Raw genomic sequence first — 27,943 nt, 5'->3', positions numbered from 1 at the left:
TATTTGTTATTACTCCAAAAGAAAAACAGAGATCAACTCCTGACACAAAACCTGATCGGTAATATTAAATACAGGATGTCATGGGAAACACACAAACACTTAATGAAACATGCAGTATCCTGGACCAATGTGATGCATTAACCCAGTATATTTCAAAAGGGGTTCCATGCAATTGTCAGTTCATATTCCCCCAAATACAGAAGAATTTACAATGCATCTGATTTCAGACACTATTAGAGCGGGTTGGGGGGTTCCTTACAATGCATCTGATCTCAGCTGCGCTATAAGAGAGGGTTGGGATTCTGCAGAATTTCACAATATAATGAGAGGGTTTCTTACACACACACAAAAAAAAAAGTTGGAAAAGATTGGCTTGCCAAATACCTGTCAATATATTATTATAGGCTAAAGCTGGTAAATTCCAGGCACTATTGAAATACCTGCTCTCTGATTGGATAATGCCCAGAATTTTATCAGAAAGCAGGGATTTCAATAATGCCTGGAATTTTAACCAATCAGTAATGGCCCAGCATTTTTGGCACCTTGCCAAGTTTTTCAGCCAATCAGCTTTCAGTTCTCATTCACAAAGACTGAGACCAGCTCTCAGACAGGGGAGGTAATTGGACAGGAGACATCAGCAAGGCACTGGGAGTAGACGGGGCTGCAGGGTGTGTGTGTTTTGTGGGTGGAGGAGGGGTGCAGTGTTGTGTGTGTGTCTGCATTGTGTGGGTTTATAGGGGGGCTGCTGTGTGTGTTTTGTGGGTGTAGAGGGGGCTGCAGTGTGTGTCTTCAGTGTGTGATTTGAGGGTGGAGGAGGGTTGCAGGGTGTTTTGTTGGTGTGTGTCTGCAGTGTGTGGGTTTACAGGGGGCTGCTAGTGTGTGTTTTGTGGGTGGAGGAGAGGTGCAGAGTGTTGTGTGCGCGCGTGTGTGTGGGGGTCTGCAGTGTGTGGGTTTACAGGGAGCTGCTATTGTGTATTTGTGGGTGTAGAGGGGGGCTGCTAGTGTGTGTTTTGCGAGTGTAGAGGGGGGCAGCAGTCTGTATGTTGGTGTGTGCGCATCTGCGTGCGTGTCTGCGTGGTGTAGAGGGGGCCTGCAGTGTGTGTCTTCAGTGGGTGTAGAGGGTGGAGGAGGGCTGCAGATTGTGCTTTGTTGGTGTGTGTGTGTATGCACTTTTGTGGGTTTACAGGGGGGCTGCAGTGTGTGTGTGTGCTGTGGGTGTAGAGGGGGCTGCTGTGTGTGTGTCTTGTGAGTATAGAGGGTGGAGGAGGGCTGCAGTGTGTTTTGTGGGTGTAGAGGAGGGGGGCTGCAGATTGTGCTTGTGTTTATAGAGGGGGGTTGCAGAGTGTTTGTTTAGAGGGGCGGCTTTAGTGTGTGTATATAGAGGGAGGGTGTGTATGTACAATTTCATTTTAATAAACATGTGCAATAAAAGCATAATAATGTAGACGATCATGCTGATAAAAATCAATATGACCACAAAATTGTCTATTTTTTTATGAAAAAGAAAAAAAATGTAAAAAATAAATAAGCCTACATTTAGCCTATAATAGTAATAATCCCCTCAGAACAGGGCATTACTGGCCAATAATGCCCTGGCTGGGTTAAAGTCTCCCTCGGCTTCGCCTCTGGCCTTCAACTCTTCCAGTCAGGGCATTTTTGGCCAGTAATGCCCTATTCTTCGGGGATTATTGCTTAAATATATACAAAACATTAGCTGCATTAACACACACACACACACACAAAATGAAAGTTCATACTTTTACATGGAGAAAACCATTCTAAGTGAAGGGCTGGAAATGGAGATATTGATTATTGATGTACTTATAAATATGTTAAACATACAGCAGAGCCCCGCTTCTCTGCGATCCGCCGATACTGAGAAGGGGGCCGACATCTTGGTTCTTGAATCGCGCATACGCAGAACAGGTGGCTGCGCCCGGCGCGCATGCGCAGACCGTAGTTTGCGCGCGCATACCGTAGTTTGCGCATGCGCAGAACAGCAAAAATGCTGATTTGCGCATGCAAAAACAACTGAAAATCGCCGGATTTGCTTTCTGGCGGGCCCCTGGAACGGAACCCGCTGTATACCCGGGGCCCTCATGTAGTTGTAGCGTGAGGTGTACTGGTGGTTATAGACTCACTGCCCTGTAACCTTTTTTTTTTTTTTTTTTACACATCTGTTTTGTGAAGAATATCTGGGAAACCTAAATTCTTGCTCAACCAGACAGATAATGGGGAAACAAACTATCCCTTTTGCTACAAGCCTCCTCCACCCACACATCATCTTTGCCGACTGGATTAACCAGCAAAACAGTAAAGATAGTTATAACATCACAAATGAACGGGGAGAAACTGGGCATGAGGAGGTAGCTGGAATGGCTGAAATCGAATGCACATTAATGAATAGTGTATGATTTTATTTTAGCATCGCCAAAAATGGAAAGATAGATGGGAGCCGGGGAAACATCGTTACTACTAAAACAGCGGGTTGTGACCTCGACTAAGAGTGAACATACCATCGGAATGACTCAAATCAATAGAATTGATTATTTAGGTCTGCTGGTGTACGCCATGCGGTAAATACTGCAAAGGGAAGCGATACAGAGAAACCCCCGGAGATACAGGAAGGAAAATTCCGTTTCTTTGCATAAATAAGTTGATGGTGGGTGTCAAACATGAACTCAGATGGCAGAGTGAACTCAGTCTACAATTCTAAACTAATTTAAAGCCGTAAAACATGTGAAATATAGGTTTAAAAAAATAAATCAGTTCTGTAATATTAAATAGCGACAGCGTATTTTTTGTTTCCAACTCTTGATGCCATTTTTAATGAGTTTTCAAGCATTCTTTGATTTCTATGGCAGGTTTTCACCCACCTCCCCAGCAGTGCAAGATCTTTGGCAACAAATGATCACAAACAGGAAAGAAAGTGGCAATGTTCCCAACACCTTGAGCTGTAACAATAGCTAATGTTACCTTAGGATGCATTGTAGCTGCTGAGTTACACCGACTGAAGGATTGATTGAAACTGAAAGTCGGCCATTAGGTTAGGCACACAATCAGGATTTTTACAGATTTATAACAGGAGCACCACACAATTGCCAGCTTGGGTAAGAATGTAGACGTATGCAGTGTCACACGCTTTACATATAAAAAGGGGGAAGATATCTTTAAAGAGAGAATTTGTTTTGTAATGTATCTATTGCTGCTTTAATTAAGGAAACCGCTGGGAAGGAGAGGATGGTGCCGCAAGTAAGCAGGAAGACAATAGGTAAATCTTCCACAGATCCCAGATAGCTGCACACAGGCTAATAGAATATATTGTACAGATAGAGTAGCTTGTATTGCTACAGGGGGTGGATTGAGGGGAGGGGGATCCTGGTAATTGTACCCAAAATTGGGATAGAACAATCACCTAAAATGCCCTATGGGCAAAACAATAAACTTTTATTAAACATCTATGTAGACGCACATTGTCACGACGCAAAAAGTGTAGTGAGTAATAAAAACAACTAAAACACAGGCACGGATGTATAAGGAGGTGGTGGTAGGATTAATATGAGGTATACCACTGCTTAAATAGATACCTCCATAGGTGGCTCCGATAGGGGTAGTGGGCGGTGAGGTAAATATGCCTAATTGAGAACTAGCAATATATGCTGATGAATCACCTAAAGCCCTGGGAGGGTGTAATGGGTATCTATTATACAACTAGTGTAATAGTACCGGAGGAATGATAATTTAGTTGTTTTTATTACTCACTACACTTTTTGCGTCGTGACAATGTGCGTCTACATAGATGTTTAATAAAAGTTTATTGTTTTGCCCATAGGGCATTTTAGGTGATTGTTCTATCCCAATTTTGGGTACAATTACCAGGATCCCCCTCCCCTCAATCCACCCCCTGTAGCAATACAAGCTACTCTATCTGTACAATATATTCTATTAGCCTGTGTGCAGCTATCTGGGATCTGTGGAAGATTTACCTATTGTCTTCCTGCTTACTTGCGATGTCAGTACTATCCCTTTGCACCGGTTACATTATTTGCTATTTGGTGAGCGGTGTACTACCAGTTATTTTACACAAGGAGAGGATGGTATCAGATTTGCAACACAGTTTATTCTCCCCTCAGCACAATCACAGCCACTGTTTTTCTAGATCCGAAGGAATGAACGTTCATGCACGGGTTTACAAACAAAGATTGTTCACATAGACCCAAATGCCACCGCAAAGAATCAGAGTCATCATTTTGTTTCTATCCCATATCCGTGGGAATACTATGACAATGTTCACACTCTTTAAAACATCTGATAATTATGTGCAGGTCTGTCCGCTAGTGAGATTACAAATAAAATAGATGTATTTCGTTTTTGTTCACTCATTGCTATCCTAAAAGCATCTTAACCCTCTCGTTTCAAGCGGGGCTAATCTGGAACTGAAAGGATTGATCAGATCTGTTCCCATTTTCCCTTTTCCTCAAGGAGGTACAAGACTCTGAATGTCTCTCCGCTATATCATCTAGGGTGGCCCTCTGCCCGACTCAAATTTAGCATGTCAAAGACGGAGCTCCTCATACACCCTCTCAAGCCTGGCCCTACTGCCCCCTTCTGCATTACTAGTTGGCAGCAACATCATAAACCACTAGCACGGTGCCTAGGTGTCACATTAGACTCCTCCCTCACATCCTCCTCTCACAATGTAGCTAAAACCTGTCATTTTTCCTGCATAGCAAAGATACGCCCATTCTTTTGTCGCTCTGCTGCTGAAACTGTAACTCAGGCCCTCATTCTCTCCCATCTCGGCTATTGTAACCTTCTACTGTCCGGCCTTCCTGCCTCCCCTACAATCTATTCTAAATGCTGCTGCTAGAATCACTGTAGAATTTACTCTCCTGGCTTCCTATTACTTACAAAATTCTTCTCTCTTAAGAGCTCCAGCTGGCTGATACATCTCAGGCTATACATCTCATATGCACTGACCTTGACCCCTTGCAGACGCACTTACCAGAACACCCTCCTGTCTAAGTTCCCACTTGCATTGTACACTCGTCGGCCAGGGACTCCTTTTCCTATTGTTACGTCTGAAGCGCTTATTCCCATTATGTGTTATATTAGGTCACGTGATTACTGCTGTAAAGCGCTATGTACATGGATGGCGCTATATAAATAAAAAGATATACATACATACATACATACATACATACAAGGCTGCATTGCTGATGCCTCAGGAACGCCCCGGCTACAAGAATGATTTCACAATAACAGCTGGGATAGGCAAAAAATGACTGCTTAAACTTTTCTCCCCATGAACCATGCAGGAATAGGTCACTAGAAAACACAAATGTTCTCCATAGGATGCCACTATCCGTGGATACTGCCCATCCTGATTATCTCGCTGGCAGGGAAGTGGCTGTCTGAATGGGATCTCAGATTGTGATCACTATTTGGGCTGTTATATACTGCCGGGCGCGCGGAATTTTAGTTGGCTGACGTCAGTCAGCCTTTCTATAATGGCGCCGCGTGCGCGCACAGCAGGGAGCGGGGAGCCGACAGCAGCGAAGACGGGGAAAAGATGATTTTGTGCTGCTACCGGCGCTCAAATGTATGTGTGTATGGATGTGTGTTTGTATGTGTGTTTGTATGGATGGGTGTGTGTGTGTGTGTGTGTGTGTGTGTGTGTGTGTGTGTGTGTGTGTGTGTGTGTGTGTGTGTGTGTGTGTGTGTGTGTGTGTGTGTGTGTGTGTGTGTGTGTGTGTGTGTGTGTGTGTGTGTGTGTGTGTGTGCGCGCGTGTGTCAAATATGAAACTTTTTTTTTTTTCTTTAAAAAAATAAATAAATCTAATTTAGGACTTGTTTCAATCACACAACACCAACACACACACACACACACACACACACACACACACACACACACACACACACACACACACACACACACACACACACACACACACACACACACACACACACACACACACACACACACACACACACACACACACACACACACACACACACACACCTCCCGGCTCTATATACAGGGAAAAGCATGTGGCACGTACACGGCCAAAACCTGTATAGAACGGCCCTTTAGCAATGAACAATAAAAGCAGACAGAGCAGTTGTGGCCAACTCCAGTCCTCAAGGGCCACCAACAGGCCAGGTTTTAAGGATCTCTCTGTTTCAGCCCAAGGGACTTAATTAACCACTGAGCCAACTGTGCTGAAACAGGGATATCCTTAAAACCCGACCTGTTGGTGGCCCTTCAGGACTGGAGCTGGCCACCCGTGACGTAGAGTAAGTGACCCCTTCAGTGCAAAGTACGTACTGCTAACCAGGGCATAAAAGAATCTGGATTTCTACAGGACACAATGAACCCATCTGACAGACGTCTGAGTCACACACAGGGTATTTTTCTGAACTCCCTGTCTCTTCCTGTTTTTTTTTATACTGTAGCAATCAGGAGGACAAGAAATAAAAGCATGAAATATTAACCATGGATGGCCATAAGAATGTCACATTTAGTTCAAGCTAATTTGCAAGGTTGTGTAGAAAGCCAGTGCATCAGAAAAAACAAGTCCTGTTTGGCATAATAAACTGAGGTTTAGGATAAACTCCTTCAATGTAAGCATATAGTATAACGAAGCCCTAATAGGGTTAGGGGACTACAGGTTTTCCATCGTTTGTGTGTGTATACATATACACACACACACGAAAACCTGTAGTCTTGTACTGCACACCAAAAACAAAGTTTATTATAAGGTTGCAAATTAGCTTGAACTAAATGTGACATTCTTATGGCCATCCATAGTTCATATTTTCATGCTTTTATTTTTTGTTCTCCTGATTGTGTTACGCTGTGCTCGCCACAAACTAGACGAGACCCCTGTGCCGAGATGGGATAGTAGCCACCAGTCACAGACACGGGGACCCCGTCCGGAATTTAGAGTAGTCTTGCTGGCCGAGTCTAGGGCAGGAGAAGTGAGAGTAAACGTATACTTGCTGAGTCCGATGCGGGAGAGGTCCAGAGCGAGTGAGGTACTATTGCCAAGGTCAGAACTGGAGAAGAGCGGATGGTCGGAGTCCAGAGCCAAGGGTCAGGGCAGGAGAGATACGGATGGTCAAAGGTCAAGCCAAGGTCGGGGTTCCAAAGGCAGGCAGAGTCGGTACACGTGTAAGCAGAACTAGGGCAAGGTAACAAGACAAGGGAGGCAGAGGCAAACACCAGGTAACAGAGTCTATGCTCAGCCAAAGTGCCAGTGGCACAGCTGAGCATAAGTAGCAGGTAAGGACCAATCACCCCAGGGGGTGGAGCGGGGGCGTAACCCTCGCGAGGAGCAGGGATAGGTCGGAAGGTAAGAGACAGCTGGCAGCACTGGAATTAATGAGTTCCTCTTGACTCATTGCTCGGGGGCGTTGCGCGTGCGCGTCACACGCCGGTTGCGCGTGCGCGTCACACGCCGGTGACGCGTCTCGCTTCTGTTCTCCAATCCCACGGTGCGTGGTCTGCGCCTGTGCAGCGCGTCAGCGGGGACCGACGCTCCCGAGGGGAGCGCACTGCGCGTGCGGGGAGAGGCGCGTGACGGAGGAGGACAGCACAGAAGGTTGCAAGCAGGTGTCGGGCCGGAAGTATGTGCGGGTGTACGGAGTTCGCGAGTCGTGACAGATTGCTACAATATAGAACACACACACACACAGTTAGGTCCAGAAATAATTGGACACTGACACAATTTTCATAATTTTGGCTCTGTACGCCACCACAAAGGATTTGAAATGAAACAACTGAGATACAATAGAAGTGCAGACTTTCAGCTTTAATTCAAGGGGTTGAACAAAAATATTGTATGAAACGTTTAGGAATTGCTACCATTTTCATACACAGTCCCCTTATTTCAGGGGCTCAAATGTAATTGGACAAATTAACACAATCATAAATAAAATGTTAATTTTTAATACTTTGTCAAGAATCCTTTGCAGGCAATGACTGCTTGAAGTCTGAAACGCATGGACATCACCAAAAGCTGGGTTTCCTCCTTTGTGATGCTTTGCCAGGCCTTTACTGCAGCTGTCTTCAGTTGTTTGTTTGTGGGTCTTTCTGCCTTAAGTTTTGTCTTCAGCAAGTAAAATGCATGCTCGATCGGGTTGAGATCAGGTGATTGACTCTGCCATTGCAGAATATTCCCCTTTGCCTTAAATAACTCCTGGGTTGCTTTCGCAGTATGTTTTGGGTCATTGTCCATCTGTAAAGTGAAGCGCCGTCCAATCAACTTCGCTGAATTTGGCCGAATCTGAGCAGACAATATATCCCTATACACTTCAGAATTCATCCGGCTGCTTCTGTCTTCTGTCACATCATCAATAAACACTAGTGACCAGGTGTTATTGGAAGAAAAAAAGACGGTGTATGAGAAGCGCTAAAATATTAATAAGTGATATACCTCTATAAAGGTACACCCTAATGGTGGGCCAGTGTCATTGGAAGCCATGCATGCCCATGCCATCACACTGCCTCCACCATGTTTTACACATGTGGTATGCTTCGGATGATGAGCCTTTCCAAGCCATCTCCATACTTTTTTCTTCCCATCATTCTGGTACAGGTTGATAAGGAAAAGGAAAAAGTCCACCATTGGACGAAACGCGTCAGAGTATCTTTCTGCTGATGTTCACTGTTTGAGTCAATAAAGTTTTTTACTTTTTCAATGCGTTTGGCTGATTGGAGGAGCTGTGACCGCAATGCTTTAAGAAGCTGTGGTGTCTTTCTCCCTGCTCTATGGACTGATATAATCACAACCTGGGTAGTAGCCTCGGTATATTTTGGGGGTCATTCCCCATTTTTTCTATGGTACAGGTTGATCTTTGTTTCATTTGTCCCAAGAATGCTGTTCCAGAACTGGGCTGGCTTTTTTAGATATTGTTTGGCAAAGTCTAATCTGGCCTTTCTATTCTTGAGGCATGTGAATGGTTTGCACCTTGTGGTGAACCCTCTGTATTTGCTCTAGTGAAGTTTTTTCTTTAAGGTAGACTTGGATAATGATATGCCTACCTCCTGGAGAGTGTTTTTCACTTGGCTGGATGTTGTGAAGGGGTTTTTCTTTACCATGGAAAGGATCCTACGATCATCCACCACTGTTGTCTTCTGTGGACGTCCAGGCCTTTTTGTGTTGCCGAGCTCACCAGTGCGTTATTTTTTTTCTCAGAATGTACCAAACTGTTGATTTGGCCACTCCAAATGTTCCTACTATCTCTCTGATGGATTTTTTTTTTTGCAGCCTAAGAATGCCCTGTTTCACTTACATTGAGAGCTCCTTTGACCGCATGTTGTGGATTCACAGCAACAGCTTCCAAATGCTAATGCCACACCTGGAATCAACTCCAGACCTTTTACCTGCTTAATGGAGTATGAAATAACGAAGGAATAGCCCACACCTGTCCATGAAACAGCTTTTGAGTCAATTGTCCAATTACTTTTGGTCCCTTGAAAAAGAGGGGGCTACATATTAAAGAGATGTAATTTCTAAACCCTTCCTCCAATTTGGATGTGAATACCGTCAAATTAAAGCTGATAGACTGCACTTTAAGCCCATATTCATTATTTAACTGTAACTTGAATTTATTTTGGTACCCAGAAGAAATAACAAAACTTGTATCAGTGTCCAATTATTTCCGGACCTAACTGTATATAGGAACCAGCGCTCAAATAAATATATGTGAATAAAAAACGTGATAAAGTGTCCAATCAAATGAATAAAACATAAACATGTAGTGATCAAGGGGGAAGCATGTACTAAAGAGGGATGCTGCTCTGATGCGGATAAACCTAATCCATAAATGTGAAGAAAAAAAAGGGAGCGCAATCCTCTAATAGTAAATCTCAATATGGACAAGTTTAATAAAAATACAGAGAAAACCAAAGTCCCTATATCAATATGACAAAAGTGAAATAGGAAGCAATAAACATAATAAAATACAATGTATAAAAATGCATATAAAGGATATCATAAATTGTCTGATCAAATACTGAAGAACACCCAATAAAGGAGGATAAGTCATGTCAAATTGAAAAAAAAAATTCACTAAAAATAGATGGCTGGAAAGATGCAATACAAGTAGATATTATGTAGCACAATGCTAGTGCAATCCTTACTGAGGATATTGATAGAAAAGTGTCAGTACGTAACCAGTCCTGTGGTAGTTTTAGAAAACACTTGCATGGAGAAATGAGTATGGGACCAATCTCGCAGCAGAGGTAGATGATCCTGGAAAGCGTACACATTAACCAGTCAGCTAAGCCCCTCAGATATACAGCAAGGAGGCCAAAATGAACTGATCCGGGAAAAGCACAGTGTATTTTTTATCTTCGTTCACCAACCGGATGGTACAGGAGCCCAACGTTAATAACGGCCAATAGCCCATAAGCATATAGCCAGACCTCACGGTTATTCTCCCCGCAATATAGCTCTCAATTTCGTCACCAGTAGAAGTGAACAAACAGCCACAGCCAAGGGAATCCTTTCACAGCTGATCGGTGATCACGTGATGACGTAAGCCCATTGCGGTTTGACAGCTGATGCGCTGACTTCATCAGAGGTGTGTTCTAAGGAGGTAGCCATGAATATTTATAGACCCAAATCAGTCATAATTCGACTCCACAAATGTGAAAAATGAGCAAGAGAACATAGAAAATAAACAATAAAATAAGCAGTAGAATGGACAAGTGTTGCAAACAATCATAACTTAAAAAAATACACATGTATAGCCTATTTAAAAAAGGTACAACAATATACAATAAAAAAAACAAAAAGACCAGATTCTATTGAAATAAATGTAAATATTAAATGAACATAATATAATATTAATAAAGTCTATTATAAATCTGAAATCTCATCAAATCTCAATTAAAAAAGTTTTAAAATACTATTAAAAAAAAAAGGGGGGAAATGATGAAACTGGACAAAAAGAAATTTGAAAAAGAAAAACCAGATACTAGACAATTGTCTAGTGTCCAGACTCTCATTAAGACCTACTGGTAACTGGTTCAGAATAAGGTAGCGTCCTTAGAAGTGTAAAAGTCCATGTTAAGAGGAGTTCCCCAGCTGACCCACTCATGTCATTTCTAAATCTGGTCAGTCCTCATTAGCATTACTATTATGATCTCCTGTGGTTGAGACTACCGTATTTCCTCGATTGTAAGACGCCATCGATTGTAAAACGCACCATCGATTTGGCCCTTACAAATTGAGGAAAATAACTTTTTGACTTGCCATGTTTCAGGAGAAGTCCCATGTCAGCGGAGGATGACGCGGGCGGCGGCGTCAGGAGAGGTCCCACGTCTGCAGATGGTTGAAGATGGACAGCGGGCGGGAGTGCGGCGGCAGGACATGTCCCAAGTCTGCAGGTGAATGAAGATAAGGCAGAGGCTGGGTGTGCGGTGGCGGCGGCAGGAGATCATAATAGCAGGCGTTCTGAGCAGAAGCATAGCAGCATAGGGGAACAGCTTGGGAGAAGCACACTGTAACGCCGGAAGTTAACCGGTGTCTGACTTCCGGTGTTGCAGTGTGCACCTCCCAAGCCGTTCCCCTATGCCGCTCTGCTCCTGCTCTTATGATCTCCCACCCCTGCCACCACCGCCCGCCCGCTGCCTTCTCATCTTCATTCACCTGCAGACTTGGGACCTATCCTGCAGCTGCACTCCTGCCCGCTGTCCATCTCCAACCATCTGCAGACGTGGGACCTCTCCTGCCGCCGCCCGCTTCGTCCTTCACGGACATTGGACCTCTCCTGAAACATGGTAAGTGAAGAGGGGGTTAGTACTGTAGACACTTTTTTTGAAGTGAAACTTCTTTAGTGGCACCTCATTCGTAATGGGACAAAAATGCATTGTGGAGACAGAAAATGGAACGGATGTGACGTCATGAATTAAGTGCTGGCAGTTGAGGCCGGGCTGTGTTCTGGCTTAGCCTGACCCCAACAATGACATGCTCCCACCCGCCCTGCTAACCTAAAAATCACATGCCGCCGCCGGCACCGCCCCTAACGGCCGCCGCTCCCCCCCCACACGCCCGCTGATATGTAAGCTGTGAAAATGTAATAAAATATGTCACATGCGGCGGCGATAGCCGCCGGCGTAGCTCCTAACGGCCGTTTGAAGGCACAAGTGACGTCAGTGCTGGCAGATGAGGCCAACACTTACCTCCATGTCCACATTCGTCCGCGGCCACATAACTTTCTGGCGCCGATCGCATATGCCGCGCATGTGGAGTAGTGATGGCGCCGCTGACGGATGCCACGCATGCGCAAAAGCGGCTGGCATTGCTTGCGCATACTGCGCATGTGCAGCAGCGAACACCGCCTCAACTTCAACAAGCCACGCATGCGCAGAAGTAGCCATACTGTCTTGCGCCATTCACATATGCCGCGTATGCACAGAAGTGATGGCGCTGCTGACGGATGCCACGCATGCGCAGAAGCGGCTAGCATCGCTCAGAAGCAGAAGCAGAGTTCTCCGGCGCGCATGCGCAGAGGCTTCTGGAGCTCGGCAGTGTCGCGCATGGGCAGCAGAGGAGAAGGACACGGAGCGCAGACCACCCACCCACACACACTGTCACACAAGGAATTCACAGTTAGTGCAAATAGCTAATATAGGGGATATGTGCCGAGCACGCGTGTTCCAAGTCAAATTTATTTGCGTTTTGTCAATGAAATTGTTTGATTTTTAATTAAAAACATCACCAACACAAATACAATTTCTGTGACAAAAGTCAAAGAAGTTTCACTTAACATGCGCGTGCTCGGCACACACGATTTTTTTTTTTAGTACATCGAATCTAAGACGCACCCCTGATTTTTCAGACGTGAAAATCCGAAAAAAGGTGCGTCTTAGAATCGAGGAAACAGGGTATTTAGTTTCTATGACCGGTCGGTCATGATCACTTGGGGTACTTAAGTTTTCAATTAACTCTGGTGCCACTTCTAGTTAATTGCTTTTTGTAGTTTCCTTAGTTTTTGTCCACTAATGTATAGTATATTTAGGAGGTTACTCTGTTTTTGTGTGTATTATTTTAGTATTTAATGTTAGATGTGTTTTGATTTGAATTAAAATTATTTTGTTATATTTAACACTTCTATCGTTGTATTTGATATATCCAAGTGCTTCCTAGGGGGATTCTTTGTCTTTTGAGTTCTTATAGGATTTTTTTTTCCCCTGTTAGCACCACCAGTCCTGTTGTTTTATTCAGGGGACACACTGGTTATAGATATCATTGATTGTTGACAGAGTTGATTGCGGTATCCTGTGTGTTGATGATTAGACACACAAACTTTTTTTCTTTTCCAGTGAAATAGTTAGAGGGTTGGATATTTTTATATTTTGTAGCCGTACTGCTCCGAAATCACTTAACTCCTTGAAAGTCACAGCCATAAATAATGTTACTTCCATTCTGAAGTCTGTTTTCATTGAGGGGAGACCAATGTATTTGTGTTGTGCACATCCAACATGGGTTTATAATGCAGGACCCCTGTATGCAATGCAGGACCCCTGTATGCAATGCAGGACCCCTGTATGCAATGCAGGACCCCTGTATGCAATGCAGGACCCCTGTATGCAATGCAGGACCCCTGTATGCAATGCAGGACCCCTGTATGCAATGCAGGACCCCTGTATGCAATGCAGGACCCCTGTATGCAATGCAGGACCCCTGTATGCAATGCAGGACCCCTGTATGCAATGCAGGACCCCTGTATGCAATGCAGGACCCCTGTATGCAATGCAGGACCCCTGTATGCAATGCAGGACCCCTGTAGGCCGCACATTGTGCCGGGGAACTATTGTGGATGTGGATTCTATTATCTGATTCTCAATCACTTGTCTACAGCAGCTAATTTGAAGAAAAAAAACTTTTATAAGGGAACGAATACGGAACCAACTGTGTGTGTACATTCATACAAAGTCTCACATACATGGCAGAGTTGCTGAATAAGTGGAAATAATGTGTCACCCACCTCCCTAGACTAGGGAATAACAGCAATGTGTTGCATTTCTTAGTGCTACAGAGGAGCTTGAAAAACGCAAAACTAGACAACAAACAGCAGCTGTAGTCATTACCACTTAAGGGCCTCAGAGACCTGGAACCCAATGCAATGCAATCCCCTGTGGCACTGAAGCGTCACTTCAGGAAACTCAGCTCGCTGTGCTAACAAATGCCACATACACTTCAAGGAGAGGGCACAAATATGAGCTCAAAAGTGGCTAGTGGGAGGTCCAGATCTCTGCTGCCAGCAAGTCAAGGAGAGTTTAAACATGCCTGTGAGATTAGACAGGAGCGAGGACAGAAAAACAAAAACCATTACTGAGATATTACAGGTTAAAAAGAAAAAAAAATGAATAAGGACTGTATATGAACCCTAAAGTAAATGACCATTTTAAAGTACAACCATTGGTATTGCTATTCAATAAGCAACACGATTCCTGATGGAATATTACATTAAAAAAAAAAAAAAAGAATATTTAACTGCCGTATAAAACACATTAACTGGCGTAAACTAAAAAAAATGTAACCGGTCATTTCTTCCCCTCACCAATAGAGTGAAATATGAAACATTATTGTTAAAAATTAGTTCCCCAGACATATGGCACCATCAGGATTAACAGAAAGATTTGATCCTGCATTCTTTTGTGGGCATAAAATCCATGTCAGACATATCAAAAGCTTATAAAAGCCATTGCTTTATGATGCAAAATACATACTAATCCTGTCGGAAGCCATTTTACCAGTTAAAAGTGCTGTCTCTCCCCTAAAAGGTTTTTGCAGAGAAACACCTCAGCAATTCTCAGCATCCTGTTTTTATTTATTTTTTGACGTTACTTTTCAGTACTCCGTTAAAATGAATCAGCAGGTTATAAAGCATTATTTTCTTTATAGGAAAATAAAAAAATAAAAAAACAGCTACCTTGCACATAAAAAATGTAACCTGTACCTGCAAAGGTGCAAGCAGTACAGTAAACTCATACTGCAAAGAAGAAAAAGGAGCGTATTACCCATAAGAGATACACAACAAAAAGTGTCTGGTGGGTTTAATAGGTATTTCCATCCTCATTGAATCTCTTTGCAGTAGTTTGTGTAGATGGCTTACAGTCTGCACCATGTACAAAGGAAGGTTAGTAACTATACAAAAGAAGCGCCGAGCACAGAGGTGGCTGAATTCTTTACAACTTGATATTGTTGAACCGAACATGAGAATTATTTGCGTAAAGAGCCTAGTAAATTAACCTCTTTGCTGTCAAAAGTCTGAGCAACATATTTATGCGATATAGATACACACACACACACACACACACACACACACACACAGTATTTGTTTAATCTTTAACATGTGGAGCCGCAGTTTCTGTTAATCATTAAGTTGGTAACAATTACCAGTACAACGTTGTGGCAGTCACCCATATGTTTTCTGGCGGAGGCCACACAATTGTGTACATTATAGTTAGCCCTGGATAAGCGTAGGTTAATGCCACCATAGTTCTATAGCCATATAATCAAGTTGTAGACAAGCTATGGAGACCTCTACTTCAGACACTAAAAAGCAGAGAGACATGACAACTCACAAGCTTGCAAAGAACAATAGCTATGAAGAAGTCTCACGCTGATCTTGGTATAACAATCTTATTTAGCCGCATAATAAACACTAAGATCAGATAAAAAACTACAGTGAATGCAGCAACCGATTAGGACTATTAACTTAGGAAACGTAAAATACTGCATTGAAATACAGGACCAAAGTGAACCAGAGGGATTAAAATCAGAAAATTGGGCAATTGGCAAAATATCACATGGAGTCACTTTGGAAATAGTGCACCTGTCTTTCTAACCTTATTTTAATACAAATGCCACTTTATACAGATACACCAGCTTGCTGAGGGGGTCTGAATATTTGCTGGATTTTCCAGCTGTTTTGCAGCATGCAGTGTACCTGGTGACAGCAGTGATACACTTCTTGTTATTCTCAAATATCTTACTAGTAAAGTTAAAATAAGGTGTACATTTGCCCTGGGGTAAATGTCAAGAAGTTCTGGTATTTTTGTATTTTAGAAGGAACATGGTCATTTAAGTTCAGCAGTAAATAAGGGAACAATATTGTTACCATTCTTTTTCATGAATAGATGTAGAACTAAGACACTGGCCTGTGACATGTGAAATATATGTATGTATATTTTTATTTATATAGCACCATCCATGTACATAGCAGTAATACACTTGACATAATAATATAACACAATAGGAATAAGCGCTTCGTACGTAAAAGTAACAATAGGCGAAGGAGTCCCTGTCCCAAAGACCTTACCATTTAAATGGCAGATGGAGACTGTGAACATTAGCAAGGCACTGCCCTCTCTGCTCCTTGTTACAGTAGACACATTAAAATCAACAATACCCAGCAATGTGTACACTGGCAGCACTATATTAAATAATAGATGGACAGGACAGTCTATGATTATTTAAACCCGACACTGATGTGGCATTTAGCAACAACCTGTTCTACCTGGTATTAAAAAATAGTTACTGTTGAATAATACAATATTTAATCATAAACATCCAATGCTGGTGAGATAAACTGCAACAGTTTGCAAAGACACTGGTTACAACCAGCAACCATAAGGAACAGAGGGAAAACTTCCCAGTTGCTAATCACAGAGCACCTGGCTGTGGCCCGGGGTTCAATGTTAAAGTAGCTCTGCCTATGAGTGACCAGTTGACCACTGATCTATAAAGAGTGTCTAGGGGGGCACCACATTGGAAAACATTTTGTAGCAAAAGACTCACAAGATCCAGTCACAAGACAGAAAGTGCTGCTCCCCCCACCCCGGGTTCCTCCCTGGCAGCTCTCAGTGTCTCCGTGCCCGGAAACAAGAGCTCAGCTGGAACTGCAGCACATTCACCGAACCACATGCTGCACCAGTCATCTCTCAGGAGGGGAACCAGGAGAGTCAGCCGCGCTGCACGCCGGGACTTGTAGTTCCACAAGCTGACCGCACAGGCTATCAACGTATCCCCCCAGCTTGTACGGAGCGGATGTGTGCGCTGGAAACTTCAAGTCCCAGAATCTCCCAGTAGCGCAGTCTCAGCTGTGTTCTACCCGCCAGTCACCGACGGGGTTGTCAGCAGAACTTTAGAGCCAATGAGAAGACGGATGGTAGAACTCCTGCTGGTGAGTAAATGGGCGGGGAAAGGATAACGCGTCGGGGATGATGGAGGGAGGGGTGTGTCATTGTTACGGCACTCGGGTCGGGGCAGTGCTGGGGTGCGACGCGTGCTCCGGTTCCTCCGGTGTGTGTATTTAGCGGCGCTGCGTTATATGATGTATATTTTATCACGTGAATACATCGTGATTTCAAATAAGCCGAGTACCGGAGTGTCATGAAAAAATCCCCGGGGCGTCACAGCACAGTGTCAGCAGCGGTGGATACTCTTATTATACAGTCACGGAAGTGCTGTGTAAAGTCACTGCGTGTCTCATGTCATTGTTGGTGCATGATTTAAGCAGAAGTTGCTTTTTTGTATTTTTAGAATTTGCACATATTTGTCCTGTTATAGTTCCAGTCCTCAAGGGCCACCAACAGGTGAGGTTTTCAAGGTATTCCTGCTTCAGCACAGGTGGCTGTCTTTCCAGTCCTGGAACCACCTGTGCTGAAGCTGGGATATCATAAATCCTGACCCCTTAAGGACTGGAGTTGAGCACCCCTGCTTGGTCAGCGCGCGGCGCTTGCCAAGTTTAGTTAATGCAATTTAAATTGTCCCGCTCACGCGGTGCGAGGGCATACACTATCTCCCAAGCTTAGTGCTTGAGGAGACAAAAAAGAGTTTGAAGCGTGCTCAACATGCCCCCAAGCGTGCGCTTGCAAAATAGACAGGACACCCGGTCGGTGCTCATGCTTGGAAAGCTGGTGACGTCACCGCTCTCAAGCATAAGTGTGGTTAGTGCCAGTGGGGCCGCAGCCCAACACTGTGTGTGATGGTTGCCATTATATTGTAATTGGTTAGCAGGGCCCCACATTACTAAGGATTTGACTGAAATTGAAGTCCAACCTACTGTGGGAGGAAAATGAACCAATGGCAGTGATGTATTTCATTGTTTAATAATCCTAGGTGAACCCTTACAATTCAGAGAGGGATCAATTGTTTTTGTGTTTCTCGTCATTTTGGGGGGAGGTAATTTGTTTTTGAGACAACATTTTCTGACATAAATCCAGAGAATTATTTACAGGGTCAACTCAACCTGCAATATATTGAAAATAGAGTTGAAGGTTGATCTGAGAGTGCAGCTTCAGGTGCAAGTTCTATATACTCTGAAGTACTATTTTTGGATGGCAATACCCCCCCAGCCCAAAAAAAACAAACAGCTTTAACAACTTGTCCTCTATACAATTACCCACTTGGTCAAACTAACAAGCTTTCCATGCTTCCTACAGTTTATTGACCTATTTGTGCAGACCTGCCATCCAGGACTAAACTGCCAGTGGATACAATCCGTTGGTGTATTTTTAAGAATCCACTCCACGGATTCCGCAATCTGTTGGTGGTGTTTTTTTTTTTTTTTTTTTTAAATCTGCCAATAGAGTCCGGAATCCGCTGATTCGATTCTTAAAAATCCACCAGAGGATTGTCCGTGATTAAAAAAACAAAGGTACCGGCCAAGACGAATCCAAATCCGCAAAAATAAAATCGCCCATCTCTAGTGTGGAGCTACATCTGTGTCCCTGGATTGTTGCAGCTACAGCATATGTGAGGGCGAGCTTCGGGTGGGTTTGCAAGATTTGTCCAAGCGGGAAGTGAAGGTGGACGGATGAGTTGCTTGCTTCAGGCAGAACCTCTTTCTCAAGTGGGGTTTTATATTCCAAGACCTTCCAGACACTTACCAGCCTTCTTACTACAAGTTTAGTGCTCGGTTGTGCTGGTAACACAGGCCAGATAATTATGGACATAGAAGGTTTACTCCTTGTGCAAGTAATCTAAAATCAAATAGGCCACTGAGTGGGTTAAACAATTTAACTATCTTTTTGCCGTTCTCTTTGGCATTGAAAATGTTAAGTCATCTTATATATCGTGACAATTCTCCATATATTAAAACTGGATTTTTGTTCTTTAGCTAACACCTACGCTGCATTTGTTGGTAGAATTTTTTTTATTGATGTTGTAAAAGCGGTAACATTTGAAAATCAAGTTGAGCAGGTTGTTTACTTCCTGTTGTGTCATTCACCCATCGTACTATGTAATACTGATGTAAATATATTCTACAAACAAGATAAAAGAATTCCCTTTCTGCTGAAATGAATATAGGTGCAGTGCAGCAGAAAGGGCCCACAAACCCACACAACCCCATGTCGGTAAGAGGGCAGCGACATCAAAACTCTGTAATCTAGGACAGTCGGAGATCTCCCGCAAAAGAATAGTGCCTGCAAATAAAAATAACAATGTTTGTTATTCTAAGGATCTTATACGTTAGCCAGTTTAACATCTTCTTACAGATCTGTTGAGTAACAAGGTTCATTTACATTGCAGACATGATCTCTGTTCTTAATTAATTGTATAAAAAGTGACGGTTAAGTCTCATGATGAATGTGAAATTCACACTTAAACCAAGAACCATATTTACTTGTCCTAAAACCTCGTTATTAACTGCTGTATTTAATTCAAAGCAGCAATTTGTGCAGTTTGATTATGCTGTCTGGTGGTATTCATGGCTTTGGCTAGCTGCTAAGTGATCCCATAAATCTCCCAGAAAAGTATTAATTACATCATTATTCAATATGGCTGCCGGGTCAGCCATAGCAAAAAGCCTGGTTACCAACAGAAGCCGCAACGTTATTGCTTTCTAATGGTGACCCCGGCAGCATATTTGTAATGTGTTTTTTTTTTCCCAGCAAGAAACTACAACAAAATAAAATTCAATTTTACTTTCAATCGGGGCTCCCTGGAGCTGGGAACATCATCGTTTAGCACAATGGGACCCCCCCATATTATGAGGTGATTAAAAGTCTGTATCTCTACGTGTCATTTATCTTTTTATTTACATCAAAAAAATCTACCAGGTCCGCAGTAATATGAACCGGTTAGTGAGATAAGATTCTCACTCAAGAGTCCCTATAGCTTGCACTCTAAGTACATAGATAATGTAAGATATATAGTAATCTCAGAGAATATAAATATTCCCGCATAGAGAATATCTATTAGTATAATAATTCTTTTATGTACCACTGATTTATTAGTAAAAACAAAGTTTTATTTCCTGATCACCCTGGCAGTGGGCACCATTGGGTTAATCCCTTCTCACTCTAGGTAGGACAGGAAGTAGACTTTTGCAGGTAGGCCATATAAGGCCCCTCCCTCTACCTGCACATTAGTCTTTTTCCTGTCCTCACAGCTAGGAGTAGGATTTTTTATTTTGTAAGGGACTCACCTACTGCACCTAGTGCAGATATCCAGGGTCTCAGCCTCTCTGCCCTGAAGCTCCGATCGACGCGCCCTGCTGGTGGCAAGACGGAGACCCCTTAGAGTCGGGGGAGCCCCTGGAACCCATTACATCCGTGGGGTGGGGAGCAGCCGCGGGCGTGGAAGCTTACATGCAAGGAAGCCCCAGTACCAAACGAAGGTGAACAGAAAGGGTGCATAGCAGCTGCAGCTGAGAGCCGTGGAGGCCCAGACTCACCGCATTAGCGTCTGGTACGCTGCGGTAAAAGTACCCCAGGAGCCCGCTACACGCGGAGGGGGGAGCAGCCATAGCTGCGAACCGGAGAAAAGGTTCAAATTGACCGCGCTAGCGTCTGGAACGCTGTGGTACAGGGAACAGTGCACGGGAGCGCGCGCGTCACGTTCCGGCCGGCAGATGCGTGCACAGACACGCGGGCCGTGCACGAGCACTTGATACGTCATAGAAGCGACGAACACACTGTGTGTATGTGTGAGTGAGAGCTGCAGCATGGAACGCTCAGCAGGGATACATTATGATCCCAAACTCATAGCTCATCACTGCTCTGTTAACACTTACCTTATATTAGAGTGCCACGGACACTACCTATCCCTGAGGAGATTTACCAAGATAGGAATACTGTTCCGTTGGACCATTATAAAGGCTACTTTGACCTATATCTGGCTCAGATCCATATTCGCACAGTAGCCTCTCCACTGGGGACTTTTAAATAACACTAAATACTAGTTCACTTAGCGTCGATATTCATGTGTAATAATAAAACTTTATTGTTTTTACTAATAAATCAGTGGTGCATAAGAGAATTATTATAATATAATAGATATTCTCTATGCGGGAATATTTATATTCTCTGAGATTACTATATATCTCCTACAATATCTATGTACTTAGAGTGCAAGCTATATGGACTCGAGTGAGAATTTTATCTCACTAACCGGTTCATATATCTATTAATCTGTCCCTTTGCTCCAGAGTAAAACTAATACCATTTCATTTTGGCACGTGGGATTGAGCAGTCAGGTCCGCAGTAACTAATTTTTCTCAATAACTGTGCATCAAATATAGGAAACGGAAGCATAAAGCCATTATTTCTTCAACATGGTTTCCTACTGAGCTATTAGGTGGGGATTATTGTCCCTGTGCGACTGCGTGAGAACGAGCGCGCCGCCACGCACACTCCTGCAGCCCAAGTGATTTGTGAATTTGGCTGCACCATAATCTGGCCTTAGTTGAAATCAAATATTAAAATGCTTTGATATAAATACTTCATGAACAGATGAAAGATTCAGGGAGTATTTACAACGAGTTATATTTCAACCATATTGTATTTTACATCAAAATCTACCTTCGGCTTGATATATTTTGGCATGTGCTATTTTTGTACATTGTGTATAAACTTATCAAAATGTGGCGCTCAGTGTATATGGTTTAAATCAACATCAAATAAACCCACAGTGTTAAAAATAGATAAGAAAATAAACAGTAATACTTATACAACCACGTGTATTCAATGCTGCTGTGACTTGATGCAGGACTGCTCTTTCAATCCTCGTAGGCAAGTGAAGGGTGAAAATCATCAAGAAGCGCAAATCATGTGGAAAATAAAGAAAGACAACAAACTTATGGTGCAGTATTGTGTGAACTTTGTGTGATAAATGGCTGTGGTTAGGTGCTCAGAATACTCACAAACGTGAGAAGTACGCAGGCATATAAAGGTATCTTTAACCCATGGGATGAGGCCAATTAGTAGGATGGGAACCGCACTGCTAATCAGGTATACTGTAGCGCTCTGGTACACTTGCGTCCCCTTAGAAATAAAATGAACCGGACATAGTGCAGACTGTACATAGAATATTTATAAAAACAAGCAAAATCCAATCAACTCACATGGTGATGGAAAGAAACAAGCGTGTAGATCACAAAGTGGATCTCTGCAAGACCGGGAGAGTGGTATCTCTGCTTTTCCTCTGTTCAGCTATGCGTGTCACGGATGCGTCTCACCGAGGACCGGAAGTGACGTCATCCGCTCTCAGAGGTTCCAGTTTAGTCTCAGGGCATCACTCTACGCGTTTCACCTTGTAGGTTTCTTCAGGAGTGATTTTCCATAGTGTATGAGCAACTTATATACTCTAATCTCTACTCTCATAGGTGGGGAGTGAATTGGATAATGGAACACATTTAATTGAGATGGCCAAATGCTGCTGATATAGACAATTACTACATCTAGGTAAAAGCAATCAGTATATCTACATAGATGCAGGTGATACAAGTTAAAACATTTAATATATGAGTACTTGATTAAAAACATGTTTACACATAAGATAAAAAAATGGCATTTAATAGCCATTGGTGGATAGCCTAAGCTGTAGGCAAAGTTAAATCTGTTGCATCTGACATATGCACAGACCCAAAAATCCTAAGGATATGATGACATTTATTACTATCCCTAAAAAAGCTAAAATAAATAAAATACATAAAATATAATGACGCAAATTAAGTAGAAGGAACAATATCTAATGGAAAGAACAAAGATGAAACATAATTAGTGGATATGACAAAAACCATAGTAATAATGATGTTTATATATGTTATAAAAATGGTTTAAGATCAAAATCCAAATTTAAACCTTCTACTTAATTTGCGTCATTATATTTTATGTATTTTATTTATTTATTTATTTTAGCTTTTTTAGGGATAGTAATAAATGTCATCATATCCTTAGGATTTTTGGGTCTGTGCATATTTCAGATGCAACAGATTTAACTTTGCCTACAGCTTAGGCTATCCACCAATGGCTATTAAATGCCATTTTTATATCTTATGTGTAAACATGTTTTTAATCAAGTACTCATATATTAAATGTTTTAACTTGTATCACCTGCATCTATGTAGATATACTGATTGCTTTTACCTAGATGTAGTAATTGTCTATATCAGCAGCATTTGGCCATCTCAATTAAATGTGTTCCATTATCCAATTCACTCCCCACCTATGAGAGTAGAGATTAGAGTATATAAGTTGCTCATACACTATGGAAAATCACTCCTGAAGAAACCTACAAGGTGAAACGCGTAGAGTGATGCCCTGAGACGAAACTGGAACCTCTGAGAGCGGATGACGTCACTTCCGGTCCTCGGTGAGACGCATCCGTGACACGCATAGCTGAACAGAGGAAAAGCAGAGATACCACTCTCCCGGTCTTGCAGAGATCCACTTTGTGATCTACACGCTTGTTTCTTTCCATCACCATGTGAGTTGATTGGATTTTGCTTGTTTTTATAAATATTCTATGTACAGTCTGCACTATGTCCGGTTCATTTTATTTCTAAGGGGACGCAAGTGTACCAGAGCGCTACAGTATACCTGATTAGCAGTGCGGTTCCCATCCTACTAATTGGCCTCATCCCATGGGTTAAAGATACCTTTATATGCCTGCGTACTTCTCACGTTTGTGAGTATTCTGAGCACCTAACCACAGCCATTTATCACACAAAGTTCACACAATACTGCACCATAAGTTTGTTGTCTTTCTTTATTTTCCACATGATTTGCGTTTCTTGATGATTTTCACCCTTCACTATTTTTGTACACACATGATGACACTTTATTTTAATTAATTATTTAATTATAAGCGGAACAACATCTTTTGTAAATTATTTGTTTATGAAGGCATTTTTAATACAAAAAAACAAATACAGTATTAAAAAAGCACAAATACAGAAATACAGCCAGATACCACAAAAAGAAAGAGCTTCTTCATATTACATGCTGTTGTCGTCCCCACCCATCCGGGTTAGAGACCTCATTAACTTGCAGATATAACAAAATAAAATAAACTATAAGCACAGAGCATTACTTCACCAAATTATATTGTACGGGTGTGTGCCTGTACTGTTACAGAGAAAGTAAAATTGTTTGCGATCTATACCCTATTGGCAGAAAGTCTGACAGCCTCGTTTCTACAATGCTTTTTCTGGTCAGGGGGCTGGAAGGGAGCCAGGTATACAAGGATCGCTTCTATTTCTGTCTTTCGCCTCTGTCTACTTACTGTATAGGTTTAATTATTTTTGTATATATTTTTGTTTGTGTGTTTCTCAAGCTTCCCTCCCACAATACTCCCCGTATACTTATGTGGGTGCACAGATGAATCAAGTGTAGGCCCAGGGCTAGTAGGAACTAGAATTTTCCATGAGGTCAGCAGCCATTTTAGTTTAGGGTATATAAACCCCACCCCGCCTTCTAGTCTGGCTATTCTCTTGTCCCTTGCTCTTTGTCTTTCCCTGCCTACCACTACCTTGCATCTTGCTCTGCAGACTTTAAAGACCCTTTTTTTTGTTTTTCCATTAATTACCTTGGTGTGAACATTAAACACTATTTAACTTGCATCAGTCTCGTGTTATTTTTGGGGTTCCATACTCTTAATATGTCAGTTCCCATGACTGGGGAGTAGTTCCCTTATTTGTTTTCTCCGTTTCTCCTCCGGCCGTTTGACCGTGTGTGCTGTGCCACTATCGGCTAATCATTGCCCCTCGGGTTTCACGGTATCAAGGTGAGCACTCGCATCGATGCTATGGTTCCCAAGTACTTTCATATTTTCCAAATGTGTCTAACCACACATGGGTGAGCCTCTCCTTGTGCAGGTGTCCCACACTCGGGCCAGCCACACCTCTATGCTTGTGGTAGTGGCTTGCTTCTAATAGAGAGGGATAACCCCTCTTGCTGCATTCAGCAGGTGTAAGATCAAGGATTTCTTGAGCTTTTAACTAGGGATTATGTCTCTCTTGAGCAGTACTAACCACGGATCCTCCGGGACCTTCACCCTTGTAATCCCATAGATAGTATCCAACACTGGACCAGAAGTGAGAAAACAAATGTTACGCTCTAAATATATCAAGTGAAATAGTAATTAATTAAAAACAATTATAAATAAGCGTGCATAGGGCACTTGATACAATAGTGCAAGTATGAGTGTAAAATAGTGTAACACAGTGTTTCCCAACTCCAGTCCTCATGGAACCCCAACAGGTCAGGTCTTAAGGATATCCCTTCTCCAGCACAGGTGGGTCAATCAGCGGCTCAGTCATTTTGACTGACCCACCTGTGCTGGAGCAGGGATATCCTAAAGACCTGACCTGTTGGGGTTCCTTGAGGACTGGAGTTGGGAAACACTGCTCTAACAAATTGAGCGGCAGGTGCTAGTGTTGGAAAAAACAAAAAACTTCCCTTGTGGATAAAGGGTCTGCTGCTGTTCAGAATGGATGGCTTGTAGATATCTTCATGCAGATATGAACACCTTTACATCTTTCATTTCACATGAAGTGTTTAATATCAAGAAATATATATATATAATCGTGTACCACGAACGATGTGGTTTATCTTCTTGAATGCCTCTGTGGCCTCCAATATATAGGGAGGACCAAGAGGCACTTAAGAAGAAGAATCCTTGAACATGTTTGTAACGTCATGATTGGCTTTGACAAGCATAGTATTTCACGTCACTTTAAAGCTTGTCATAATCCATATCCTTCTCTTTTGAGATATAAAGGTATCCGAGAAGTTCAAATAGATGGGAAGGGAGTGATAGAGATTAAAGGTCTATAAACAAGAGCTCTATTGGATTTTCCAACTCAGAACACTAATCCCTTTAGGGCTAAATGAAGACTGACATTATTTCTCTTTATTAGCTATTCATTGATGGTCAATAAGCCAGTGGCATTCTCTTAAAACATCAATTATCTCTTCCTTGCTCAATTCTGTTGTACTGTATATGCCATTTTTTGGATTAATCAAAGATAGGTGTGTGTACCACAATAGCGCTCTCTCTCTCTCTCTCTCTCTCTTTCTCTCTCTCTCTCTCTCTCTCTCTCTCTCTTTCTCTCTCTCTCTCTCTCTCTCTCTCTCTCTCTCTCTCTCTCTCTCTCTCTCTCTCTCTCTCTCTCTCTCTCTCTCTCTCTCTCTCTCTCTCTCTCTCTCTCTCTCTCTCTCTCTCTCATGTTTTTGTATGTTTTGAAGTTCCAATTGATTGCACCTGTATTTATCAACCAATCCGTGGATGGGTTCAAATAGTTCATTTTACCATTACCAAATTAGTCTCTGATAAAGTAGCGTCACGCTACGAAACACGTTGCATTTAATTTTGTGTTTTATTGCCTTTTGAGTGCATTCTTAACATTGTGCCTGTTCTGAAGGTCATAACTTTTGTATGTGACATTGCCCAGAATTGCCCGTCTCTCATTTGGACGAGGTTTGAAGTTGACGTCATCTGTAAGGCTAAGGCTCCGCTCCCTCCGTCAGCGCTCCCGTACTGCAGACAGGCGGGGCGCTGACATACACAGACCGCGATACGCGGTCGGTAGGGAGCGGGAGGTGGGCGGGAGGGGGGGCGTGGCTTGAGCGGAAGGACTCGCTACTCTCCCCCCTCCCTCCCTCCCTCCCTCCCTCCACGGGCTCGGGCTGGAGTAGTAATCACAAGCAACACACACACTCATACACACACGCAGGCACTCATACACACACGCAGGCACTCTCACACGCACGCAGGCAGGCAGGCACTCATACACACACACACACACACACACACACACACACACAGACAGAGGCAGGCACTCCACACTCCTCCCCGCTCCCCGAAGCCTCTCCTCCTCCCGAAGCCTCCCCTCCTCATTGGCTCACAGCCACACCACGTGACACGTCGAAGCTGGGGATTACAATTCTCTTGTATCCCTTAGCGGCTGACGCGTCACAGCGTGTAGTGAGCTGTGCAGCCAGGGGGGACCGGGACCGGCTAGGGAGGATTCCCCTGCTGGTGGAGAAAGCCCGTGCAGCCAACCCGCGCCGCCGGGCGCAGCGGGTCCCAGCTCTAAGCGTCCCGGAGTTGTGTGAGAACCCACCTGTCTCCATCTGCGTGAGCGGCGTGAAGTGATATCTTCTCTCGGGACCTGAACACTAGGTTTTGACTAAAGGAGATCAGCATCCTGCACTACTCCTGGGACTCAATCCTTACCTGCTTTCTAACATTACTGTATCCTGATCAGATGCCGGTGCAAGGATCCGCCTGCTCTTGGAGAATACTTCCATACAGTTTTTTTTATACCACCATGTTTTTTTTTTTGTCTAGTAAATTAACCATTTATTCATTTATTCCATGCTTGTAGCAATATTTTTTTTTGTACGTGCATATATCGCCGCTTTTTATGCATCACTAAAATTCTTAAATGCTGTACTACACTATTAGGGTTTTTTTTTTTTGCTTTTCTTCAACTGGACCAGAAGAGCCTAATATTTGGACAGGTACAGCAAATATGGAGCAGTGTTCCCTTTTCCCCACATACTGCTGCTGTAGGGGCAGAGCAGAGCAGCGTGAGAGGATACCCGTATTGGGAGCATCAGATCGCGTTCGCGATAGGAGCAGTGAGGGGCGTGACGTCATATCCGCCGGAAAGCCCTGCAGTTCGAGTG

General features: G+C 43.1%; 1 protein-coding gene across 1 annotated transcript in view; it reads right to left on the bottom strand.

Moving 5' to 3' along the window:
* Positions 1 to 17,094, bottom strand: part of TRABD (TraB domain containing) — a 39,708-nt gene extending 22,614 nt beyond the window's left edge. The window contains exon 1 of the mRNA XM_075599841.1: positions 16,821 to 17,094. The gene's annotated coding sequence lies outside the window, so the exon portion shown is untranslated. The remainder of the gene's footprint in view (positions 1 to 16,820) is intronic.
* Positions 17,095 to 27,943: the final 10,849 nt, after the last annotated feature.

This window comes from Ascaphus truei, chromosome 5 (genome assembly GCF_040206685.1).
Source record: "Ascaphus truei isolate aAscTru1 chromosome 5, aAscTru1.hap1, whole genome shotgun sequence".
NCBI lineage: Eukaryota > Metazoa > Chordata > Amphibia > Anura > Ascaphidae > Ascaphus > Ascaphus truei.
The sequence above is the reverse complement of the archived record's forward strand: the minus strand, read 5'-3'. Positions and strand labels throughout refer to the sequence as shown.